This window comes from Hordeum vulgare, chromosome 6H, assembly GCF_904849725.1.
Source record: "Hordeum vulgare subsp. vulgare chromosome 6H, MorexV3_pseudomolecules_assembly, whole genome shotgun sequence".
Lineage (NCBI taxonomy): Eukaryota > Viridiplantae > Streptophyta > Magnoliopsida > Poales > Poaceae > Hordeum > Hordeum vulgare.
This window is the reverse complement of record NC_058523.1, coordinates 535,784,870-535,807,003: the sequence shown is the minus strand read 5'-3', so window position 1 is coordinate 535,807,003 and position 22,134 is coordinate 535,784,870. Positions and strand designations below refer to the sequence as shown.

General features: G+C 42.4%; 1 long non-coding RNA gene across 1 annotated transcript; it reads left to right on the top strand.

Annotated features, from left to right (window-relative positions):
• Positions 1–1,016: 1,016 nt before the first annotated feature.
• On the top strand, positions 1,017–1,990 carry LOC123403219. Its single transcript, XR_006611432.1, has 2 exons — positions 1,017–1,191; positions 1,758–1,990. It is a non-coding gene; the product is annotated as an uncharacterized LOC123403219 (long non-coding RNA).
• Positions 1,991–22,134: the final 20,144 nt, after the last annotated feature.

The window sequence follows — 22,134 nt, the reverse complement described above, 5'->3', positions numbered from 1 at the left end:
CTTCAAACTATTTCGTACATGAACATCTACAATTATTATTTTTTGCTTCAAACCCAATTACATTTTGTTAATTGTAGATGAAATGCGGTCTAATATTTTTGAAGCATTTTGTAGATATTTTCTTTCAATTATTTAAGGATTTAAATTTGCTTCAAACCACTTTGAAAGGAACATAGTTTGCTGCAAAAAAACATTTGATGTGTTATACGTGATGAAAAAATACATAAAAGAAACAAACCAAATACAATTACATAAGTTTAATTGTCATTGGTTGAAATGTTTGTGGCATGGATCAATGACATGGCACACATCCATCCATCCATCCATCCACATCCACCAACCGCGAAACCTAATTTGTGTGGCGCTAGATGCACACACAGAGAGGGAGAGGTTCCTCCGTCCCCTTCCAGATATCCGCCGCCACCTCCCTCCCACCTCCTGGATCTCTCCATCTCCATCAGCTCCACCCGCGCGATCCCATCTGCCACCCGGGTTTGCACAGCCTGCGCTCCCTGTTGCGCTCCCTGCTGGCCCTCCTCCCGAGGTGGAGATGGCCGACGGCGGCGAGGTCGTCCACAGGCCCCACTCGGCGCCGCCTACGGTGCCGTCGGCGCAGGTGTCGATCTGGGAGTCGGTGCGGGGTGTGGGGGCGGGAGGTCGACAAGGCCGACCTGCGGCGCCGCGTCGTCATGCCGCTCTACGCGTCGTCATGCCGCTCTACGCCTCGTCATGTATCTATTTAATAATTATATTATTAAAAATAAAAAAACTAACCCGTGCAAGCGCACGGGTTGACGACTAGTTACTCTAGTTAGTTTATGTATCTAGGCTATACTTCAGATTAATGTTTTATGTCATGATCCTCCACGTTAATCCTTAATAATTGTTTACAAATCACCATTAGATCTTAATTTTCTGTCTAGGATTAAAAGCTATGGTTCCCTCATATTTAGGAGTACGGACATGTATTTACATGGGAGATCCAATTAGCCCAAGAGTCCATGAGATACATGCTAACAAAATAATTATTTTTTACTGGAAACATACTCATGAAGTTGTCCATGTATGGAGGACCCAGCTAACAATAAATGTATGATGATAGCTTCAAAGAATCACGGATGCACGTATGACTTAGCTGGCAATATACATCTGCATACCTCGCTTCTGTGTGTTGCGTACATCTAGGTATAGGTACGTGGATTAAATTATTTCAGCAAAAATAACCATGCTTGCAATCACAACGCATATATGGATATATCACAACGCATATATGGATATACTATACCAGGATATACTATACCAATCCTGTTCATAAATCAGACTTACTTAAAAATATACTCTGAATTTGTATGTGACACTGCACATAGTATTTTCTTCATATAAAAAATGTTGAATAAGTTATAAATTTATTTCATAAATGTTATTAATAAATAAATCCTAAGCGCAGTGGATCTATTGTGGATGTTCCTGCGGGAAAGGCCATGTTAGGCCGTGTGTGGTATTACGGAAACATACTATTTGTTTTCGCATGTTTACTTCTCAATTGTTTGCAGCAATTGCTTAACTAGATAAAATTAAGTGTCCACGAAGTGCTGTCAGTATCAATTTTGAAAATTGTTTATGTTGACATGACATAAATAAATCCTATCATTTTGGTAGAGTGAAATTGTGTATTGTGCACTCCAAAATTTAAACAGTTTTTATTCTAAATGATCATGTTTGATGTGCCTTCTAATGTATTTCATCTTGTAATGTAGTTGCATGTACATTAAGAGTACAAGGTGCGTTGATGACCATCAGATTCTAAGGACAAATCCAATGGTGGTGTGGACGTCCTTGTAGATCAGCTCCGACTATAAAGTTAGAAGAAGCTTTACTTCATGTTGGAACAAAATGGAAGTTCCCTGTCATGTGATGATGTTTATTATGTTATAGATTGTAAGTTGATGGTATATTGACTATTGCTAGATATTATATGCCCTGTTAATTTGCTAAGTTACTATGATGTGAATACCGTCTCGCTGGATAGAAGATGAGTTGAAACAGGCATGACTCATACTGATTATGCAACAAAACTTGGTAGAATAATGAGAAACTAGATAAGAAAATTTCTAAAAGCAAGCATAATTCTCATGGCCCAATAATGTTTTTTTTAAAACAACAACCCAATCAAAAATAGGTCTTTCAAAGTAATAAATGGGCCGTATTTATGGGCTTGGTCCGTTAGGCCACTAAAAATGCCATGTCAGATTACGTGTGATCTCCATGTCATTTTTTCTTGCCATGTCACCTCATGCCACGTGGATGGTGCCATGTCAGCTCAGCCACATCATATCATACGTGGATGAGGTTCATAGGTAATGACCAATTTTTTGGTCAACAGATTCTATGACCTATTGTTTTCGGTCATAGGATCCTTGACCAAAAAACAGGAAAGGTCATCTTTGTTTGTTCTTGACGGCCAACTGTTGACCCTCTCATTTTGGTCAATAGAAGGTCATAAATCATAAATAATGACAATTCAATGACCAAAATGGTGGGTCATTATCGACTATATTTCTTGTAGTGCATATTAGAGAGCAATTTTTATTGCTTGCATCGATGACAACTTACTTGAAGGATCTTATTCAATCCATAGATAGGTATGGTAGACTCTCATGGCAAAATTGGGTTGGAGGTTTATGGATGCACAAGTGATGTTTGCTGTGTATCCCTTGCAACGGCGCCAGGTATACTTCTTCTACCTCAAAAAGATCTTCGGCAACGGCGCCGGAAATTGTTGTGTCGACGGCACCAGGAATCCTTCAGCTACGGCTACGCCTCAAGGGACTTCCTAGGCAAGTATGCAAAGGATTTCCCCCGTGGCCTTGGAGCTTTGCGTTGGTGTTCCCTCGAAGCGGAAAGGGTGATGTAGCACAGCGACGATAAGTATTTCCCTTAGTTTGAGAACCAAGGTATCAATCCGGCGGAAGAGTATCTCAAGATCCTGCACAAACACAAAAGCTTGCACCCAACGCTATGAAAGGGTTATCAATCCCTTATAAATTGTTTGCCAACTGAGAACTGAAAGCAACAAAGTAACAAAGCAAAGTAAAAGCGGAGGTGTAAACGATGGATGTGAATAGACCCGGGGGCCGTAGTGTTTACTAGTGGCTTCTCTCATGAAAGCAAGTAGACGGTGGGTGAACAAATTACTGTCGAGCAATTGATAGAACTGTGCAGAGTCGTGACGATATCTATGCAATGATTATTTCTATAGGCATCACGTCCGAAACAAGTAGACTGATACTGTCTGCATCTACTACTATTACTCCACACGTCGACCGCTATCCAGCATGCATCTAGTGTATTAAGTCCATAAGAACAGAGTAACGCCTTAAGCAATATGACATGATGTAGAGGGATAATCTCAAACCAATGATAAAACCCCCATCTTTTTACCCTTGATGGCAACTGCTTGATGTGTGCCTTGCTGCCCCTACTGTCACTGGGAAAGGTCACCACATGGCAGAACCCAAAACCAAGCACTTCTCCCATTGCAAGAATCATAGATCTAGTTGGCCAAACAAAACCCAAGACTCGGAGAGACTTACAAGGATATCAAATCATGCATATAAGAAATCAGCAAAGACTCAAATATATATCATAGATAATCTGATCACAAGTCCACAATTCATCGGATCTCGACAAACACACCGCCAAAGAAGATTACATCGGATAGATCTCCATGAAGATCATGGAGAACTTTGTATTGAAGATCCAAGAGAGAGAAGAAGTCATCTAGCTACTAACTACGGACCCGTAGGTCTGAAGTGAACTACTCACGAGTCATTGGAGGGGCGATGATGATGATGAAGAAGCCCTCCACCTCCAAAGTCCCCTCCGGCAGGGCGCCAGGAAGGGTCTCCAGATGAGATCTCACAGAAACGGAAGCTTGCGGCGGCGGAAAAGTATTTTCGAGGCTCCCCTGATTTTTTGTGGAATATTTGGGAATATATAGGCGCAAGACCTAGGCCAGGAGGCGGCCAGGGAAGCCACAAGCTTGCCCACCGCCGCCTCCCTTGGTGGCGGGGTGGGAGCTTGTGGGCTCCCTGGGGCCCACCTGGCCTGGCCCAAAGGCTCCTTGGACTTCTTCCGTTCGGGAAAAATCATTTCGGGGTTTTTCTTCCGTTTGGACTCCGTTCCAAAATCACATCTGAAAAGAGTCAAAAACACGGAAAAACAGGAACTGGCACGTGGCACTGAATCAATAAGTTAGTCCCAAAAAAGATATAAAAAGGTACATAAAACATACAAAGAAGACAAGATAACAACGTGAAACCATCAAAAATTATAGACACGTTTGAGACGTATCAAGCATCCCCAAGCTTAACTCCTGCTCGTCCTCGAGTAGGGAAGTGATAAGAATGAATTTTTGATGCTTTCATACTACCTAGCATAGGTGTCCTTTGTAATTCCTATTATGTGACGTGAATGTTCAGATCCATTAGATTCAAAACAATAGTTTGCTATTGACATGGAAACAATAATAACTCAAGCAAACTAGCAAAGTAATCATGAACTTTCAAAATAACAAGGCCAAAAGAAAGTTATCCCTACAAAAGCATATAGTCTGGCTATGCTCTATCATCATTGCACAATGAATCTAAATCATGCACAACGCCGGTATTGGCCAAGTAATTGTTTCACACCTTTACTTTCTCAAACCTTTTCAACTCTCACGCAATACATGAGCGTGAGCCATGGTTATAGCACTATAGATGGTGTGGAATGTGGTGGAGTTTGCAAGACAAAAAGGAGAAGAAAGTCACATTAACTAGGCATATTAATGAGCTGTGGAGATGCTCATCAATAGATATCAATGTGAATGAGCAGGGATTGCCATACAAATGATGCACTAGAGCTACAAGTATGTGAAAGCTCTTAAAGAAAACCAGTGGGTGTGCATCCAACTTGCTTGCTCACGAAGACCTAAGGCAATTTTAGGAAGCCTATCATTGGAATATACAAGCCAAGTTATATAATGAGAACTTCCCACTAGCTATATGGTGGTGACAAAACGAGAGACTCTCAATCATGAAGATCATGGTGCTCAAAATGCACAAGTGTGGAAAAAGTGGTAGCATTGTCCCTTCTCTCTTTTTCTCTATTTTTTTTATATTTGATGGGCTCTTTGGCCTCTTTTTTATGGGCTTCTTTGGCCTCTTTTATTTCCTCACATGGGACAATGCTCCAATAATGATGATCATCACACTTTCAACTCAAAACTTAGAGCAGTTATGACTCTATATGGAATGCCTTCGGTAGTGTACCGTGGCAACGATCTAGCGTGGCATAGACATCAATGGAAACATCATGCTAGCTATCTTACGATCATGCAAAGGCAATGTAGACGTGGTGGCACATATCATGGTGGTAGTTGCATGGCAGTATATCTCGGAATGACTTTGAAAAAGCCATAGTAGGTAGGTATGGTGGCTGTTTTGAGGGAGGCTAATGGTGGGTTTTGTGCACCAGCGGAAGTTGCACGGCACTAAGATGATAGTGATGGTGGAAGGTGAAAGTGCATCTAAACCATGGACTCATCATTAGTCATGAAGAACTCATATACTTGTTGCAAAAGTTTTATTAGCAATCGAAACAAAGCATTCAACGCATACTCCTAGGGGAAGGGTTGGTAGGTATAAACCATCGTGCGATCCCGACCGCCACACAAAGGATGACAATCAATAGACTAATCATGCTCATATTTCATCACACAAAGGTTCACCATACGTGCATGCTACGGGAATCACTAACTTCAACACAAGTATTTCTAGATCCACAACACCTTACTAGCATGATTTCAATATTACCATAACCACAACTCAAAACTAATTGAGATGAATCAAACTTCTCTAACTATTCAATGCACATGAAGGTGGAAGTTTTCGTATCCCTTTGTATAACTACTATAGTGCCCCAGATGTAAACCTTCCCTATTTGGAACCTAATGCAAGTGGGTCCACCTTGTCAGAGATATGATGATATCATTTGTGCCAGGAGTTCTTGTGATGTCCCTTGTATTTTTTCCTTCCTTCCCATGCATGCATGCATAGCATATCATTGTTTGCCTTGCCTTGTTTTGTGTTATATGAGCTTAGCATTTCTTGTGTTGGGGTGCTCTATGATTTCATGTGTGTGTGACTAGTTCTAAATGAAGTGGGCTTGTCATATTTGCAAACCTCTCTCTCTCTTTTATATCTCAAGCCAATATTCACTTGTCCCAACCTTGATTCAAAATGCCCATGATTTAGTATATTTTGTGGTGGATGTCAAGATGTGTTTTCGCTGTTTTGTAACTTAGTTTTAAGGGTGCAACTATTCACAAAACAGACCCAACAAATTCTGTTTTGTAAATATTTAATTGCTCCAGATATTTCTTTTCTATTTTATTCAATTAGGTCATAATTTCTTATGAACAGGGGCATTTTTGTTTTGTTTTTAACCCCAACAGATTTGTCTGTGATTTACATCATTTTCCCTGTTTGTTTTAATTAGAAAAACCCCTCAGGTTTTTCTCCTCTCCTATCTGGCGCCAACTAGTGGGCCTCCTCCCACTAGCAGGCCCAGCTTCCCTCTCTCGCGCGTGGCTGCCCTGTAGATGGCGTGCTCATTCCCCCTTCCTCCGTCAGTGCTCCACTTCAGCAGGTTCAGAGCAGCGGCGACTTGACGGCGTCACGGACGTCGAGGAACGTTCCTCGCCCCTTCCCTCCATAAAAGCGACCCCCCTTGGCGTCCGTGCAGTTAGGTTTCCCTCTCTCGCGCCGCCACCTCCTTTCCCCTCTCCACCTCGCTCTCTGAAGATCCGCGTCAGGTAAGGTAGAGCCCCTCCACCATGGCAGTAGGTTGAGTTGCTCCTCGCTGCCGCGTCCGGGTCCCTTCTTCCCCTCCATCGTCTCGGCGAGCACGCGGGGTCATCCACGAATCCATCCCCGCGGCTAGGACGACGCGAGCGCCCCTGCTTCCTCTTCTCCACGACGGCGACAACCCTCCCCGACGAGCAGGCCAGAACGGCGACCACCTCTTCTTCCCTTGCTTCCTCTCCGTCGCGGCCGAGTTCTTCTTCCCTTGGGTGAGCAGATCCATCTCCTACCCCCTTCCGTGCAGTAGATCTTCGTGTAGGTGCAGTAGGGCGTCGACGTGCTGCGTCTCTGTTGCCGGAGCCGCCGCGCACAGTAGCGAGGCCACCGTAGTTTGCCTCGGGCGAAGTTAACAAAGGAAACGAGTTCGTGTGTGTGCGGGCTTCCTCCCCTCCACGAGCCGGAGCTGGATTTGGCTCGCATCGGCGGGGAGACCCCTCCCCTATTCCGGTCTGCCGCCGGTAGCAGTTCTGCAGAGAGGACCCCCCTTCAGTTGTTTCTTTGCGCGATATAGTTCAGACATCGTCCCATAGCGTAGTGGTAGTAGTAGTGGTGCCTGTTGCCTGTTGCCTGTTGCCTGTAGGAGGGCGTGGGTTCGATCCCTCCCCTCGGCAACCCCTTTTTTCTCGTTTATTTTTCTTCGGCACAGTAGCAGGCAGGTTAAGCATACCCGGAGAGAACCCCCTCTCTGGTCAGATCAAAAGCTGTAACAGAGTGGTAGTTGCCTTGTGCCTGTGTGTGCTCGAGTAGCAGATCTGGGGTTCGACCCCCAGTACCTCCCTTTTATTTTTTTTCCCTTGTCCTCTGCATTTCTTTTTCCTTTGCTGTCACCACCTTGCAGCCTTGTTCTTTGTAGCTAGGTACTTATTTTTCTTGTGCACTTAGATGTTTTTGCTACCTCCTCTCTTAATCTGCAAGTATGTTCATTTGTTGGTGGCGTGTGAATAAGTGGTGATGCACTTGTGTGTGTGAATATGCACTTAGTAGAGTTGTAGATGCATGTGCTTATAGTCTTGTGCTTATCACTTTAGTTGAGATTGTCATTTTACCTCCTTGCTTGTGCTGTATAGTAGTGGAAGGTGATGTGGTGTATGTTTGGGTGCTTGTGAGAGCTGCATGTGTGCGTGTGTGCATACACATGAGGTTAGTCACACATGGGTGTGTGTGTATGGTGATGCTTCCTAGTAGATGATCTTATGTAGGTGGCTTGTGTTTATGCTTGTGTGACTAGTAAGAGGTGGCAGTAGGTGATGTGCATGTGTGTGTGTGTGTGTTGCACACACATGAGGTGTTGCTAGTGTAGGTATGCATGTGTGTGTAAGTGCCTTATGCATGTGTTAGCATTATATTGTGTTGCTAGAATGTGTATGTGGTGTGGTTTCTTCTAGGTGATATGCATATGAGTTGATGTAATGCATTGGAGAAAACAGCCCCACTTTGCAACACTTGTGCTCCTCCTCATGTGTATATGAAAGAGGGCATGAGGTGTGTGTAAGATATATGTGGTAGTAGTAGTGATTGTGGTGTTGTTGTGCATGACACAAGATATGGGGTCCAAACCCTCATGTCACTTTGTCATTGTGCACATGAGCTCAACCATGTAGTAGTTGATATAGTGAAACTACAAGAAAGGATGCACTATTCACTAGGCATGATTTGGAGTAGCTCCCTCTTCCTTAATTTGTGGTCACTTGTTCCAAGTAAGTGCCCACATATTATATATGATTTTGGGGTAGAATCTCCCAAGGAATCCAGTGGTGAAGTTAGTTTTACCATTAGGATACTTTCTGGAGTTAACATATTCAGATGTGATGCAAGTTTGCTCTTTGTTTCCATGGAATAGGTGGAGCCCAAGGGCATGAGCTTTTGTGTGGTAGTAGTAGGGATTTTTCTCTACACCATAGTGGTGTCATTTATCTCTTGGTGTTACTTGTGTGCAAGTTAAGCCTAAACAAAGTGGGCATGTGGCTGGAAATTCCAGCTTAGTGAAATCTGGAATTTCACTAAGTCTGAGAATCTGGAAATATTTTCTTCTCCTATAGATGAGGTTGTGCTGGTCATTATGTTGTGATCTAGCCTTAGTTCAGTGCTAGGAATTTGGACCTGATATGTTTGTGAAGCTCCCTGTTAAATTGCATCCCATTTGGGGTCCTGTAGGTTATGTTTTGGCTGCTGTCAAAAAGCTTCAGAACAAAGACAGAAAGTCAGGTGCAGGAATTTTCACAAAGTCCCTGAGATCTGATGGTTTTGGGAAAGTTTGCAGCCTTGTGCCTTCCTGTGCTTAATTCCTTTTGGTGTGATTCTTGCTTGTGCTTGTAGTATTCTTGGTTGGCTACAGCCACATATATTATTTGTCACATTTGGAGGATTGTAGCTATGTTGCATCTAGCTCACAAAGTGCTAAGTTGCAGATTAAGAGGTACACAGAGTGATCCAGGATTGAATCACTGATCAGCGGTCAAAGTTATCCTTAGTAACTAAATAGACTAAGGAATTTTTTCTCGATTATGGAGGTGGTTAAAGAGTTCATCGTAAAGGGTTACGTCGATGCAAGCTTTGACACTAATCCGAATAACTATGAGTAGTGAAACGGATTCGTATAGTAGAGTAGATATTTGGAGTATTTCCGAATAGCACATAGGAGCAGCATCTATAAGATGACATAAAGATTTGTAAAGAACACACGGATCTGAAAGTTTCAGAACCGTTGACTAAAACCTCTCTCACGAGCAAGACGTGATCAGACCCCAGAACTATATGGGTGTTGGACTCGTTGAAATCACATGGTGATGTGAACTAGACTATTGACTCTAGTGCAAGTGGGAGACTGTTGGAAATATGCCCTAGAGGCAGTAATAATTAGTTATTATTATATTTCTTTGTTCATGATAATCGTTTATTATCCATGCTATAATTGTATTGATTGGAAACACAATACTTGTGTGGATACATAGACAAAACACTGTCCCTAGTAAGCCTCTAGTTGACTAGCTCGTTGATCAAAGATGGTCAAGGTTTCCTAGCCATAGGCAAGTGTTGTTACTTGATAACGGGATCACATCATTAGGAGAATCATGTGATGGACTAGACCCAAACTAATAGACGTAGCATGTTGATCGTGTCATTTTGTTGCTACTGTTTTCTGCGTGTCAAGTATTTGTTCCTATGACCATGAGATCATATAACTCACTGACACCGGAGGAATGCTTTCTGTGTATCAAACGTCGCAACGTAACTGGGTGACTATAAAGATGCTCTACAGGTATCTCCGAAGGTGTTCGTTGAGTTAGTATGGATCAAGACTGGGATTTGTCACTCCGTATGATGGAGAGGTATCTCGGGGCCCACTCGGTAATACAACATCACACACAAGCCTTGCAAGCAATGTGACTTAGTGTAAGTTGCGAGATCTTGTATTACGGAACGAGTAAAGAGACTTGGTGGTAAACGAGATTGAAATAGGTATGCGGATACTGACGATCGAATCTCAGGCAAGTAACATACCGAAGGACAAAGGGAATGACATACGGGATTATATGAATCCTAGGCACTGAGGTTCAAATGATAAGATCTTCGTAGAATATGTAGGATCCAATATGGGCATCCAGGTCCCGCTATTGGATATTGACCAAGGAGTCACTCGGGTCATGTCTACATAGTTCTCGAACCTGCAGGGTCTGCACACTTAAGGTTCGACGTTGTTTTATGCATATTTGAGTTATATGGTTGGTTACCGAATGTTGTTCGGAGTCCCGAATGAGATCACGGACGTCACGAGGGTTTCCGGAATGGTCCGAAAATGAAGATTGATATATAGGATGACCTCATTTTATTACCGGGAGGTTTTCGGAGTTACCGGGAATGTAACGGGAATGACGAATGGGTTCCGGGTGTTCACCGGGGGGGGGGGGGCAGCCCACCCCGGGGAAGCCCATAGGCCTTGGGGGTGGCTCACCAGCCCTTGGTGGGCTGGTGGGACAGCCCAAGAAGGCCCTATGCGCCAAGGATAGAAAATCAAAGAGAAAAGAAAAAAAAAGAGGTGGGAAAGGAGAGAAGGACTCCACTTTCCAATCCTAGTTGGACTAGGATTGGAGGAGGACTCCTCCTCCCTTGGTGGCGCAGCCCTTGGGGCTCCTTGAGCCTCAAGGCAAGCCTCCCCTCCCCTCCTCCTATATATATGGAGCTATTAGGGCTGATTTGAGACAACTTTTGCCACGGCAGCCCGACCACATACCTCCACGGTTTTTCCTCTAGATCGCGTTTCTGCGGAGCTCGGGCGGAGCCCTGCTGAAATTAGATCACCACCAACCTCCGGAGCGCCGTCACGCTGCCGGAGAACTCATCTACCTCTCCGTCTCTCTTGCTAGATCAAGAAGGCCGAGATCATCGTCGAGCTGTACGTGTGCTGAACGCGGAGGTGCCGTCCGTTCGGCACTAGATCGGAGCGGATAATGGGACGGATCGCGGGACGGTTCGCGGGGCGGATCGAGGGACGTGAGGACGTTCCACTACATCAACCGCGTTTCTTCTCTCTGTGCGATCTACAAGGGTACGTAGATCAGAAATCCCCTCTCGTAGATGGACATCGACATGATAGGACTTCATGCGCGTAGGAAATTTTTTGTTTCCCATGCGACGTTCCCCAACAGGTGTGTGCATGTCTCTCTCTCTAGGTGTGCAACAAGGATGATTGTGACACAACAAAATAAAAATAAAAATAAAAGACTCCTACGATACAAGACGCTCCAAGCAATAACACATAACATGTGGTGAATAAAAATATAGCCCCAAGTAACGTTACCGATGGATTGAAGACGAGAGAGGGATGCATTCCCGGGGCATCCCCAAGCTTAGGCTTTTACGGAATCCTTGAATCTCTTGGGGTGACTTGGGCATCCCCAAGCTTGATCTCTTGCCACTCTTTATCTTTTTGTCCATAAGAACTTCACCCAAAACTTGAAAACTTCACAACACGAAACTTAAACAGAAACTCGTGATAACATTAGTACAAGAAAGCAAACCACCACTTCCTTAGGTACTGTAGCAAACTTAAATTCTACTTGTGCTGATGTTGGGTTACTGTACTTTCAATCTTCCATGGCTAATACCCCCTGATGCTATCCATAGTTTCATCAAAATAAGCAACCAACACAACAAAAACAAAATCTGTTAACAGCAGACCAGTCTGTAGCAATCGGTATGTTTTGTATACCTATGGTACTTCAAAAATTCTGAAAACTCACGACAGTCTGAAGAATGTGCGTAGCAATCAGCAGCAAAAAGAATCAACTCAAAAGCTCTTACAGAAAAAATGAAAATTCTTTTCGTGAGCAGAAAGTTTCTGTCTTTCCCAGCATGACCAAACGATCATCCTCAAGACTAATCATAACGGTTTCGCTTGGTACAAACGCAAAAAGAAACACAAAAAACACAATCATAACGGTTTTGCTCTCCATTCATCTAACGAGCTGATACCAAACAACCGCTTCTCATCGGCAAGTTTGAAATCAAAGTTGAGCTCTTTGATTGCCCAATAAGCTTTGTGTTCCAGCTCAAGAGGTAAATGACAGGCCTTATTGTAAACCATTTTATACGGTGACATGCCCATGGGATTCTTATAAGCAGTCCTATAAGCCCATAGTGCATCGTCAAGTTTGCTAGACCAGTTCTTTCGAGATCTATTGACGGTCTTTTGTAGGATCAACTTGATCTCCCTATTACTCAACTCCACTTGACCACTAGACTGAGGATGATAAGGAGATGCAACTCTATGGTTGACATCATACTTAGCGAGCATCTTGCGGAAAACACCATGAATGAAGTGTGAACCGCCATCAGTCATAAAATATCTAGGGACTCCAAATCTTGGGAAAATGACTTCTTTAAGCATCTTAATAGAGGTGTGGTGATCAGCATTTCTAGTGGGGATAGCTTCTACCCACTTAGTGACGTAATCCATAGCAACTAAGATGTGGGTATACCCATTGGAACTCGGGAAAGGTCCCATATAATCGAAGCCCCAGACATCAAATGGTTCAATGACAAGTGAATAGTTCATAGGCATTTCCTGACGCTTACTGATGTTCCCTATTCTTTGGCATTCGTCACAAGACAAGACAAACTTACGGGCATCCTTGAAGAGAGTGGGCCAATAGAAACCTGATTGCAATACCTTATGAGCAGTTCTGTCTCTAGCATGGTGTCCTCGGTAGGCTTCAGAATGACACTTTTGCAGGATCTGTCCGTGTTCATGTTCAGGCACACAACGTCTAATAACACCATCTACTCCTTCCTTATAAAGGTGAGGATCATCCCAAAAGTAGTGTCTCAAATCAAAGAAGAATTTCTTCTTTTGTTGATAGGTGAAACTGGGTGGTATGTATTTGGCTACGATATAGTTTGCATAATCGGCATACCACGGTGCACTATGTGAAGTGCGGATGACATTTAATTGCTCATCAGGAAAGCTGTCATCAATAGGTAGTGGGTCATGAAGGACATTCTCTAGCCTAGACAAGTTATCTGCTACAGGGTTATCAGCACCCTTTCGGTCAACGACGTGCAAATCAAATTCCTGTAGCAGGAGAACCCATCTGATCAGCCTAGGCTTGGCGTCCTTCTTCTCTATAAGGTACTTAATAGCAGCATGATCAGAGTGAATAGTGACTTTGGAGTCAACTATATAAGATCTGAACTTTTCACATGCAAACACGATTGCTAAAAATTCCTTCTCCGTAGTGGCATAGTTTCTTTGGGCACTGTCTAGAGTTTTACTAGCGTAGTGAATAACATTCAACTTCTTATCAACTCTTTGTCCTAGAACAGCACCAACAACATAATCACTAGCATCGCACATGATTTCAAAGGGCAAGTTCCAGTCAGGTGGTTGAACAATAGGTGCGGTTATCAAAGCCTTCTTAAGTATTTCGAAAGCTTCCTCACAATCCTCATCAAAAACAAAAGGAACATCCTTCTGCAAGAGGTTGGTAAGAGGCCTAGAAATCTTAGATAAGTCTTTAATGAACCTTCTATAGAAACCAGCATGACCTAGGAAACTTCGTATACCTTTGATATCTATGGGGCAAGGCATTTTCTCAATTGCATCAACCTTAGCCTTATCAACTTCAATGCCTCTTTCAGAAATTTTGTGTCCTAAGACGATACCTTCATTAACCATAAAGTGGCACTTCTCCCAATTCAAGACGAGGTTGGTATCTTCACATCTCTGTAAGACTCAGTCAAGGTTGCTGAGGCAATCATCAAAGGAAGACCCGTAAACGGAGAAGTCATCCATGAAAACCTCGACAATCTTTTCACAAAAGTCAGAGAATATAGCCATCATACATCTTTGGAAGGTGGTTGGTGCATTGCATAAGCCAAAAGGCATACGTCTATAGGCAAAGGTACCGAAGGGGCAGGTGAAAGTGGGTTTCTCTTGATCAGATTGTGCAACAAGTATTTGCGAGAAACCTGAATAACCGTCTAGAAAGCAGAAGTGTGTGTGTTTTGATAGCCTTTCTAGCATTTGGTCGATAAACGGCAAAGGATAATGATCTTTCCTGGTTGCCTTGTTCAGTTTCCGGAAGTCTATCACCATCCTATAGCCAGTAATAATCCTTTGTGGGATTAGTTCATCCTTATCATTAGGAACGACGGTGATACCTCCCTTCTTAGGTACGCAATGTACTGGACTTACCCAATCACTATGAGCAACAGGATAAATGATTCCTGCTTCTAGAAGCTTTAATATTTCTTTTCTAACGACCTCTTTCATCTTGGGATTCAATCTCCTTTGATGATCAGCAACTGGTTTGAAGTCAGGATCAGTTTTAATCTTGTGCTGACATAGAGTAGGACTAATACCCTTACGATCATCAAGAGTATATCCAATAGCAGCACGGTGCTTCCTTAGAGTTTTTAGTAACTTCTTCTCTTCGTGCTCTGAGAGGAGGGCACTAATAATAACAGGATATATCTCCTTCTCATCAAGATAGGCATACTTAAGAGTATCAGGCAACTGTTTAAGCTCGAACACAGGATCACCCTTTGGTGGGGGAGGATCCCCAAGCAGTTCAACACGCAGATTATTCTTGAGAATAGGATATTGCTCTAAGACAATTTTATCTATCTCATCTCTCTCCTCCATATGCATATCATTTTCATGCTCAAGCAGATATTGCTCTAAATGATCCGTAGGAGGTACGACAATAGAGGCAAGAGCAATGATTTCATCCCTACCAGACAACTCTTTTTCATGGGGTTGTCTTCCTAACTTAGAGAAGTTAAATTCATGAGACACACCCTCAAAACTAACTGTGGCAGTCTGCTTAATGCAATCAATGTGAGCATTGACAGTGTTGAGAAAGGGTCTACCAAATATGATGGGACAAAAGCTATCTTGTGCAATACCAAGGACGAGGAAATCAGTAGGATACTTCGTCTTACCACACAGGACTTCTACGTCTCTCACAATTCCCAGAGGGCAGATAGTGTCTCTATTAGCTAGCGTAATAGTGACATCAATGGGTTCTAACTCAGCAGGTGAAATCTCATCTTTGTTTTCATCATATAGAGAACGAGGTATTGCACTAACACTAGTTCCCATATCACATAAACCATGGTAACAGTGATCTCCTATCTTGACAGAAACAACGGGCAGGCCAACTACAGGTCCATATTTGTCCTTCGCGTGAGGTTTAGCAATTCTAGCGGAGTTCTCACAGAATTTGATAACATGCCCGTCTACGTCTTCGGCTAAGAGATCTTTGATAATGGCAACACTAGGTTCAACTCTAATCTCCTCAGGGGGTGCAAGTGGTCTAATGTAACCCCTACGTATCACAGTTGGAGCTTTAGAATAATCCTTATCCTAGCAGGGTATGGTGGTTTCTCAGTGTAAGCACAAGGAACAACAGGATCACTAAAAGCAATGACTTTCTCCTCAACTAGATTGGTTTTGGCTATGTTGCTTTCTACAGGAGGATGATATTTAAACAACTTCTCTTTGGGAAAATCAACATGAACAGCAAAAGATTCACATAGAGAAGCTACTATCTCAGAGTCAAGTCCATACTTAGCGCTAAAATTTCTATAAGTGTTTGTCTCAACAAAAGATTTAACGCAATCAAACTATAAATTCATACCTGACTCCTTACCTTCCTCCAGCTCCCAATCTTCAGAGTTGCACTTGATTCTCTCCAATAAATTCCACTTGTGATCAATATCCTTATTCATAAAAGAACCGGTACAAGAAGTGTCAAGCATGGTACGATCTTCATGAGAAAGCCGAGCATAAAAGTTTTGAGTGATGATTTCTATCGAGAGCTCATGATTGGGGCATGAATATAGCATTGATTTAAGCCTCCCCCAAGCTTGATCTATGCTTTCCCTGTCACGAGGCCAAAAGTTATAAATAAAGTTCCGATCACGATGTACTAAATGCATAGGATAGAACTTTTGATGAAATTCCAATTTCAACCGATTGTAGTCCCATGATCCAGTATCATCACATAGCCTATACCATGTCAACGCCTTGTCCTTCAAAGATAAAGGAAATACTTTCTTCTTTACCTCATCCTCGGGCAAACCTGCGACTTAAATAAACCACAAACTTCATCTACATAGATTAGATGCAAGTCTAGATGTGAAGATCCATCTCCTGTAAAAGGATTAGCCAGCAGTTTCTCAAGCATACCCGAAGGAATTTCATAAAAGATATTTTCAGTAGGTACCTCAGGTTGAGGAACAACTCCTCGTGCTTCCGTTTGTGGTGAAGATACCCCGAACAAACTCCTCAAAGGAACAGTTTCCATAGTGACAAGTGACGATAAATTTCAGCAGAGTATATAAATGTTTCCTTACCAATTTCCACTTACCAAAGGCGCTTCACTCCCCGGCAACGGCGCCAAAAAAGAGTCTTGATGACCCACAAGTATAGGGGATCAATCGTAGTCCTTTCGATAAGTAAGAGTGTCGAACCCAACGAGGAGCAGAAGGCTCTGATAAACGGATTTCAGCAAGGTAATAACTGCAAGCACTAAAAGTAGCGGTACCAAGTGATGGTGTAGCGAGGTGAAACGTAGCAAGCGAAAAGTAACAAGTAACAAGTAGTAGAAACGTTGCAGCAAGTGGCCCAATCCCTTTTGTAGCAAGGGGCAAGCCTGAACAAAGTCTTATAGGAGGAAAAACGCTCCCGAGGACACACGAGAAACTCTGTCATGCTAGTTTCATCATGTTCATATGATTCACGTTCGTTACTTTGATAGTTTGATATGTGGGTGGACCAGTGCTTTGGTACTGACCTTACTTGGACAAGCATCCCACTTATGATTAACCTCTCTCGCAAGCATCCGCAACTACAAAAGAAGAATTAAGACAAAGTCTAAGCATAGCATTAAACTAGTGGATCCAAATCAGCCCCTCACGAAGCAACGCATAGACTGGGGTTTAAGCTTCTGTCACTCCAGAAACCCATCATCTACTTACTACTTCCCAATGCCTTCCTCTAGGCCCAAATATGGTGAAGTATTATGTAGTCGACGTTCACATAACACCACTAGAGGAAAAACAACATACAACATATCAAAATACCGAACGAATATCAAATTCACATGACTATTATCAGCATGACTTATCCCATGTCCCCAGGAACAAAAGTAACTACTCACAAAGCATAATCATAATCATGATCAGAGGTGTAATGAATAGCATCAAGGATCTGAACATAAACTCTTCCACCAAGTAATCCAACTAGCATCAACTACAAAGAGTAATCAAAACTACTAGCAACCTTACAAGTACCAATCGGAGTCGCGAGAGGAAGATTGGTTACAAGAGATGAACTAGGGATTGGAGAGGAGATGGTGCTGATGAAGATGTTGATGAAGATGCCTCCCCTCCGACGAGAGGAGTGTTGGTGATCACGATGGTGACAATTTCCCCCTCCGGGAGGGAAGTTTCCCCGTCAGGATCGTCCTGCCGGAGCTCTTCATATTGAAAGTGGGTTTGGAGAAGTCATGACTTTAGTTGATGATAATCCCACTATTTTTGAAGAGCGTCAACTTTGCATGCATGTGGATCATGAAAAGAATATCCTTTGTGATAGCTATTTTGTTGAATTTGATTATGATCCCACATGTAATTGCTATGAGAGAGGAAAATATTGTGGTAGAAACTTTCATGTTACCAAATTACCTCTCGTTATGTTGAGATTGCTATTGTCTCTTTCTTCTTCCTTGCATCTGGTAACTATTGGTTGTCTTGACAATCTGTTTTCCTATAAAATGCCTATGCATAGGAAGTATGTTAGACTTAGATGTTATTTTCACATGCTTTATGATGCTTTCCTTGTGATTCAATTCTTGTCTTTTGTGTGAGCATCATTGATTTATCAATGCCTAGCTAAGGGCGTTAAACAATAGCGCCTGTTGGGAGGCAACCCAATGAATTTATCTTTTTCTTTCTGTTTTGTTGCGTCCACACCATCATAATTCTGTTATGATTGTGTTTTTTATGTTTGAGCCAAGCAAAACCTTTATGACTAGTCTTGGTGATGGTTGTTCGATCCTGCTGGTAAAAGACAGAAACTGTTCGCTCACGAGATTATTTTTCATTTTTATTCAGAAAGAGATTTGGAGTTGATTATTTTTTGCTTCTGGTTGATATGCCTTTTGCACAGGCAGTCGTAATGTTTAAGAATTTTTGAGGTACCAGAAGTATACGAAGTATACAGATTGCTACAGACTCGTCTGTTTTTGACAGATTATATTTTTGTTGAGTTGGTTGCATGTTTTGATGAAACTATGGATAGTATCGGGGGGGGGGGGGGGCTACTAGCCATGGAGAAGTGAGAATACAGTAATCTAACACCAATATAAATAGAAATAAAGATTGCTACAGTACCTAAAGAGGTGGTAGTTTGTTTTCTTGTGCTAATGATATCACGAGTTTCTGTTTAAGTTTTGTGTTGTGAAGTTTTCAAGTTTTGGGTGATGTTCTCATGGACAAAGGGATAAAGAGTGGAAAGAGCTCAAGCTTGGGGATGCCCAAGGCATCCCAAGCCAAATTCAAGGACACCAAAAAGCCTAAGCTTGGGGATGCCCCGGGAAGGCATCCCCTCTTTCGTCTTCAATCCATCGGTAACATTACTTGGAGCTATATTTTTATTCACCACATGATATGTGTTTTTCTTGGAGCGTATTGTATCATAGGAGTATTTTCTTTTTGTTGTGTCACAATCATCCTTACTGCACACCTTTTGAGAGAGACATGTACTCATCTTGAATTTGCTAGAATGCTCATTGTGCTTCACTTATATCTTTTGAGCTAGATAATTTTGCTCTGTGTGCTTCACTTAGAGCTTTTAGAGCACGACGGTGCGTGACTTGGTAGTTGGTTTGTGCTATGAAAGTAGTCCCCAAAGGTGATAGGTAACCAAAGAGGATACAAAAACTTCCATCTTCATGTGCATTGAGTAGAAAGAGAAGTCTGATTCCTCTCAATTAGTTTTGAGACATGGATTTGGTAATATTAAGAGTTATGTTAGTAGGGTGTTGTGAATCTAGAAATACTTGTGTTGAAGTTAGTGATTCTCGTAACATGCACGTATGGTGAACCGCTATGTTAGGAAGTCGGGGCATAATTGATCTATTGGTTGTCATCCTTTGTGTTGCGGTCGGGATCGCGCGATGGTTAACACCTACCAACCCTTCCCCTAGGAGTAGGTGTTTAGCACTTTGTTTCGATTACTAATAAAAACTTTCGCAACAAGTATGTGAGTTCTTCTTGACTAATGTGAGTCCATGGTATAGATGCACTTTCACCTTCCACCATTGCTAGCCTCTCTAGTGCCGCGCAATTTTCGCCGGTGTACAAACCCACCATATGCCTTCCTCAAAACAGCCACCATACCTACCTACTATGTCATTTTCATAGCCATTCCAAGATATATTGCCATGCAACTCCCACCGTTCCGTCTCATGACTTGTGCCCTCACTCTCATATTGCCATTGCATGATCGTAAGATAGCTAGCGAGATGTTTCAACGTCATACGCCAAGCTATATTGTTGCACATCACGGTACACTGCCGGAGGCATTTTCTATAGAGTCATCATCATTCTAAGTTTTCAGCTGTGAGTAAATAAAAGTGTGATGATCATCATTATTAGAGCATTGTCCCATGTGAGGAAATAAAAAAAAGAGGCCAAGTTGTCCACAAAAAAAGAGATATGAAAAGAGGCCAAAGAGCCCAAATAAAAAAAAGAGAAAAAGAGAGAAGGGACAATGCTACTATCTTTTTCCACACTTGTGCTTCATAATAGCACCATGTTCTTCATGATTGAGAGCCTCTCGTTTCGTCACCACCATATGCTAGTGGGAATCTTTATTATATAACTTGGCTTGTATATTCCTATGATGGGCTTCCTCAAATTGCCCTAGGTCTTCGTGAGCAAGCAAGTTAGATGCACACCCACTAGTTCTCCTTTTGAGCTTTCACATACTTATAGCTCTAGTGCATCCTTTGTATGGCAACCCCTACTCATTCACATTGATATCTATTCATGGGCATCTCCATAGCCCTTTGATATGTCGAGTCAATGTGACCATCTCCTCCTTTTTTGTCTCACAACCACCACCACACTCTATTCCACCTATAGTGCTATATCCATGGCTCACGCTCATGTATTGCGTGATAGTTATAAAAAGTTTAAGAAAGTAAGAGTGCAAAAACAATTACTTGGCCAATACCGGGGTTGTGCATGATTTAAATTAGTTGTGTGGGGATGATAGAGCATAGCCAGACTATATGATTTTGTAGGGATAACTTTCTTTGGCCTTGTTATTTCGAAAGTTCATGATTACCTTGCTAGTTTGCTTGAAGTATTATTGTTTTCATGTCAATAGAAAACTATTGTTTTGAATCTTACGGATCTGAACATTCAAGTCACATGAAAGAAGTTACAAATGACAACTATGATAGGTAGCATTCCACATCAAAAATTCAGTCTTTATCACTTCCCTACTCGAGGACGAGCAAGAGTTAAGCTTGGGGATACTTGATACTTCTCCAACGTATCTATAACTTCTGATGGTTTCATGCTATTATCTTGTCAAACTTTGGACGTTTTGTATGCCTTTTTTATCTTTTTTGGGACTAACTTATTAACTCAGTGCCAAGTGCCAGTTCCTGTTTTTTTCGTGTTTTTGACCCTTTTCAGAGGAGGATTTTGAACGGAGTCCAAACGGAATAAAACTTCCGAAAAGATTTTTTCCGAAACAGAAGACGATCGGGAGACTTGAGAACCAAGGCAGAGGGTCACTAGGGACCCCACCAGCCCTCATGGCACGGCCAGGGCGCCTGCGCCTCCCTGGCTTGTGGGCTCCTTGGGCCTCCTCTGTCCTAGGTATTTCGCCTATATATTCCCTAAAATCCCAGAAAAAATTAGGAGATCATCGAAAGTACTTTTCCGCCGCCGCAAGCTTCTGTCTCCGCTAGATCCCATCTGGGGCACGTTCTGGTGCCCTGCCGGAGAGGGGATTCGGATAGGAAGGGCTTCTTCATCAACACCATGACCTCTCCAATGATGCGTGAGTAGTTCACCATAGACCTACGGGTCCATAGCTAGTATCTAGATGGCTTCTTCTCTCTCTTGGATCTTCAATACAAAGTTCTCCATGATCTTCATGGAGATCTATCCGATGCAATCTTCTTTTGCGGTGTGTTTGTCGAGATCTGATGAATTGTGGATTTATGATCAGATTATCTATGAATCTTATTTGAGTTTCTTCTGATCTCTTATATGCATGATTTCATATCCTTGTAATTCTCTTCGAGTTGTGGGTTTTGTTTGGCCAACTTGATCTATGATTCTTGCAATGGGAGAAGTGCTTGGTTTTGGGTTCATACCGTGCGGTGACCTCACCCAGTGACAGAAGGGGTAGCGAGGCACACATCGTGTTGTTGCAATCAAGGGTAAAAAGATGGGGTTTTCTGTTGGAAATATGCCCTAGAGGTAATAATAAAATGGTTATTATCATATTTCCTTGTTCATGATAATAGTCTATTGTTCATGCTATAATTGTATTAATGGGAAATAGTAATACATGTGTGAATAAATAGATCACAGTGTGTCCCTAGCAAGCCTCTAGTTGGCTAGCTCGTTAGTCAATAGATGACCATGGTTTCCTGATCATGGGCATTAGATGTCATTGATAACGAGATCACATCATTGG